At 35.5% G+C, this 5,511-nt stretch overlaps 1 protein-coding gene across 1 annotated transcript in view; it reads left to right on the plus strand.

The window, feature by feature from the left end:
• LOC117385933 (deleted in malignant brain tumors 1 protein-like) overlaps positions 1-5,511 on the plus strand; it is a 434,825-nt gene that overhangs the window by 163,347 nt on the left and 265,967 nt on the right. The window lies entirely within an intron of this gene.

The raw sequence follows: 5,511 nt of genomic DNA on the forward strand, positions 1-5,511 counted from the left end.
CACCAGGGGGCGCTCATTAAACCACATTCATTTGTATTAATTTCACATTGCTTCATTTAATTTCTCATATATATTTTTTTTCAATATTCAACAACACTACTAGAAATAACTCCCTTTTTTTTCTTTTTTTTTAGTCTTTGTTTAATTATAGTTCTTCTCTCAAACTGAAAACACTCCGTTCCACCTTGTGATGTCATCATGTGGTGATACAGGAAGTGCTCCACTGTGTTTTTAAACTCCACACACCTTCATTTCTAGAATCATTTGGATCATTTCAGCTCCTGGAGTTGAAAATCTCGACTGAACTAAAGGTAAAAGGAGCTGTTCACTTGGAAAAAAAACTACCACTTGATGACATCACGAGGTGGAACAGAGCGTTTTGAGCTTTAGAAATGAAACAGTCTAATAATAAAGTGTGACTCAAACGTGTGTGAATGAAACAAAACACAACTCCAGGTCTGTTTTTGGTGAAATAACAACATTAGAACATGGATTAAAGCTACAAGAGTCACTTTTGTGTCAAACTGCACCTTTAACTTTAAAGTGACCTCTGACCTTTCAGATTCTGTGCTTTATTTTGAATATTTTGTCCTTCTAATTCACTTCAAGTATAAATGAGATGATACTCTGCAAATTTGATACAGTAGTACTTTCCCCAAATACATTTTTATCCCTCTTTTTACTTCTCTTTACTTCCACTTGAGAATTCTTATTTTGAAGTAACAGTACTATTACTTGAGTACAGTTCTGGATACTTGACCCACCTGTGAACGTTGGACTTTTTTTTTTTTTTTAAATAAGTGATCTCTTATAAACTTCTATTGGCTCCTGTGCTCTGCCTGAACAGGAAATGACTAAACCAAAACCTCAAATGATCATGAGACTGCACAGTTAAAGGGATAGTTAAAAGTACAATTGTTCAAAACGTTTGAATGTGTAAATGTTGATTTGTACACTGGTAAATAAAAATAATATCTTTTTTACACTCACAAATATCCTTTTCAGACTCACAAATATCCTTTTCAAACTCACAAATATCCTTTTTACACTCACAAATATCTTTTTTACACTCACAAATATCCTTTTCAGACTCACAAATATCCTTTTTACACTCACAAATATCCTTTTCACACTCACAAATATCCTTTTCACACTCACAAATATCCTTTTTACACTCACAAATATCCTTTTTACACTCACAAATATCCTTTTTACACTCACAAATATCCTTTTTACACTCACAAATATCCTTTTTACACTGAGAAATATCTTTTTACACTCACAAATATCCTTTTCAAACTCACAAATATCCTTTTTACACTCACAAATATCCTTTTTACACTCACAAATATCCTTTTTACACTCACAAATATCCTTTTCAAACTCACAAATATCTTTTTACACTCACAAATATCCTTTTCAGACTCACAAATATCCTTTTCAAACTCACAAATATCCTTTTTACACTCACAAATATCCTTTTTACACTCACAAATATCCTTTTTACACTCACAAATATCTTTTTCAGACTCACAAATATCCTTTTTACACTCACAAATATCTTTTCACACTCACAAATATCCTTTTTACACTCACAAATATCTTTTCACACTCACAAATATCCTTTTCACACTCACAAATATCCTTTTTACACTCACAAATATCCTTTTGCAGCAGCTACATAAGTGATATCTCTGCACTTTACCTCCATATCCATCTTATTAAAAGGTGAATAATGCACATCATAGTGTCACATAAAAGTGAAGTTCTGTCGTTTTGAGACAAACTCGACACAAAAAATGTCTCAAAACTCGTGAAAGTGTCATTTTCAGATTTGTACACTCGACATTCAAACGTTTTGGATCAGTTTTACTTTAATTAAAATGATTCAAAATGTGACGTGTGCTGATTCTTACCTTTATCTTTGACGAATTTCAAAGCATTTTCTTGTTTATTTCTATAACTTTTGTTCATATTTCAACATAATAATTCAATTGTGTGTTTTAATTGTATAATTTAAGTGGAAATATTTGTAAAAATGTCCACTTCTGAATGCTGTTTTATAATAGTAGTATTAATGGTGATGTTTTAGCAGTGAAAAGTAGTTTAGAAAGTACTTACTAATGTTACGCTGACGCAGAATCAGCTGCTCCGGGGGTTGACGTGTTTAAGTTCTGTTCAAACTGAGTCTAAAACAAAACAAATAAAGGAGCAAGTGCAGGATAAAAAAAGAAAGAACCTCCTTCTAGACGTCAGCTCATGAGTCAAAACAAAACCAAAAGCAAAACCTCTCTTTGTTTATCCTCTGCAAACACTGGCATCGTAAACTGTGGGACTTTTCTGGTGGATGTTATGTCACCTATTTGTATCCATGGAGGTGTTGGAATATTTCACTAAAAGGCTTTAACCTCCTGAGACCTGGTGTCCTCATCTGTGGACAACACAGTTTGGGTTGTTTAGGCCACAGTGTAAAGTTTTAGAAGAAGAACAGCAACAAGAACATATTCAATTTTGAATATTTGTAAGAATATAATATAATAATATCTTAGAATATTTATTTATTTTTTATTTATGTTTATTTATTTTTTATTTCATTTTTTAAAATTATTTTTTAATTTTATTTTATTTAGTTTTTTGTATTTTAATATATTTTTATTTTATTTATTTTTAATTAAATTTTATTTTTATTTTTTATTCAATTTTGTTATTTTATTTATTTATTTTTAATTAAATTTTATTTTTATTTTTATTTAAAGGCATATATCTTCCTGCACCTGTCAGCAGCACAAATGAGACACATTTTTCCTAGAGTCACAATTGTTTCTCATTTTGTTTTGTTTTTTTTTACACAAAATGTCTGTGTTCAAGCTCTTAATATTTTTTTGCAGATAAAGTCGTGCCAGAGCTCGGGTCTCAGGAGGTTAAAGTGGAACTAAACACTAAATCCATGTATTTCACTGTTAAACTGTGTGTGTTGTGTCATTATTTACTGTCATTTTTGGCGACTTTAGTACAAACTACAGGTGCATTCGCAGCTTTCTTGGGCGAAAAAGTGCGTCACCTTCAGTGACATCAGCAATTCCAAGTAGTAGGTGACACCACAGAAGACTGGCCCGCTTACAGCCAGGTGTGTCTGATGACAAACCCCCAGGTGTGTCCAAATATTCAGGGGTCATGCCATTTTTAGCGGTGTCCGAATGTCCAGTTGGTGAAAAAGTACTGTGCTCAAAATTTCCCACAATGCACCTTGAAAAGCAGTGGGCATCAGAGGTCACCAGAGCGGTCAGTATGTCCCATAATGCACTGAGAGAGTTGGAAAAACAGCAGCGGACAGAGACGGGCGCTGGTTTATCTCTGTGGATCATGAATAAAACACTGATGTATAATGTGGTTAGCGTTAGCCGCTTTAGCTCGAGCTGTTAAAAGACAAAAATCTGATGAATAAAGTTTGTTTGTGTGAGATCAGCTTTGACATAAACGTGTCTGATGATTATTATTAGTCCATAAAGACGTGTGTCAGTCCAATCTGAGCTTTATTTATGACAGAAGGTTTTATCAGAGTTTAGACTTTAGACTTTTGTCCACTCAGACCCAGAGTCACATGACCTGAGTCACATGACCTGAGTGCAGTGAGCTCAGTCTGATGAAGGGGTCAGGGGCTGTGGAGTGAACCAGGGGTCAGGGGTTGGGGGAGACATTCGGACATGGCCTTAACATGTTTTGGTTTTTTTTTGGTTTTTTGGGGGTTTTTTTATAGCCAGAAGAAAAAACATTGGGAAAAACCCTTTAAATTCTGAAGGAGGTGCATATATTTAATCTCTGCGCTTCTGCCTTACACCAAAAAGGTTCCCGGTTCAAGTCTCGGACAGGACTTTGCACGTTCTTCACGTCTCTGCAGCTCTGGATTAACGTCTGATGCACGAGTTTCGTAACAAGTTTAAAGTCTAATGGCAAAATAAAACACTTTACCTTTTTATTATTGTACAAAACACAATCGCGTTAAATTGTAATAGCTCAAATTCATGTTTAAAGCAAACGTTTTTATTCAGTGTAGAACCATCTTTATCACAGCAGAAACACGTGAAAACATTTAAGAAACTTCTGTCACACACGGAGATCTGGGTTCACATTTTGAGCTCTTAAAGAAACCTTAAAGAGGAGGTATTTACTTCTGTGGGGTATTAAAGAGGAGGTATTTACTTCTGTGGGGTATTAAAGAGGAGGTATTTACCTCTATGGGGTATTAAAGAGGAGGTATTTACTTCTGTGGGGTATTAAAGAGGAGGTATTTACCTCTATGGGGTATTAAAGAGGAGGTATTTACTTCTCTGGGGTATTAAAGAGGAGGTATTTACTTCTGTGGGGTATTAAAGAGGAGGTATTTACCTCTATGGGGTATTAAAGAGGAGGTATTTACTTCTCTGGGGTATTAAAGAGGAGGTATTTACTTCTGTGGGGTATTAAAGAGGAGGTATTTACTTCTGTGGGGTATTAAAGAGGAGGTATTTACTTCTATGGGGTATTAAAGAGGAGGTATTTACTCCTGTGGGGTATTAAAGAGGAGGTATTTACTTCTGTGGGGTATTAAAGAGGAGGTATTTACTTCTGTGGGGTATTAAAGAGGAGGTATTTACCTCTGTGGGGTATTAAAGAGGAGGTATTTACTTCTGTGGGGTATTAAAGAGGAGGTATTTACTTCTATGGGGTATTAAAGAGGAGGTATTTACTCCTGTGGGGTATTAAAGAGGAGGTATTTACTTCTGTGGGGTATTAAAGAGGAGGTATTTACTTCTGTGGGGTATTAAAGAGGAGGTATTTACCTCTGTGGGGTATTAAAGAGGAGGTATTTACTTCTGTGGGGTATTAAAGAGGAGGTATTTACTTCTGTGGGGTATTACCTAATAACATATTTAGATCACCATGTTTCCTTTTATTCTTTTGAAAATGACATTCACTCTCTGTGCTAAGTTACTCCCCCCTTCAGAGCACAATCAGCTGCATCCCACTAATGAAAATACTGCACATCACACCAGGTTTGTGAAGTTGTAGAGTACAGTTTTGTGTCACGTTTTTGTATATTTATGGAGAAATGAGTGACTTAGGCTTGTGGGCGGAGCCTCGTACAGACTCTAAAACCTCTTCAGACGTGTTTTTGATGAGAGAACAGCGTTGCATAATACCCCCTCTTTAAAGTGGCTTCATATAGATCGATACATTTTTAGTGTTTAAAGCTGCACAGTGTAACATTTTTGGTGGATGGTGTGATGCTTGCTTCCACGGAGATGTTATTGCTCTGTCTGGAAAGTTCCGCAGTAATGCACAGTCACTGAACGTGTCTAACTTGCATTTATTCAACCATAGAGATGCTTCTGTTGCGCAAAGGCTTTGCTGCTCCACAGATCTGACCTGTAACTTGGCCTGGTTGCATTACCTCCTTGTCTCCAGCAAGAAAGTTATGCTTAATGCCATAATGCGGAACTTTTTTGGGCAACTGATCGTCCACCAGAAATG

This window comes from Periophthalmus magnuspinnatus, chromosome 18 (genome assembly GCF_009829125.3).
Source record: "Periophthalmus magnuspinnatus isolate fPerMag1 chromosome 18, fPerMag1.2.pri, whole genome shotgun sequence".
Lineage (NCBI taxonomy): Eukaryota > Metazoa > Chordata > Actinopteri > Gobiiformes > Gobiidae > Periophthalmus > Periophthalmus magnuspinnatus.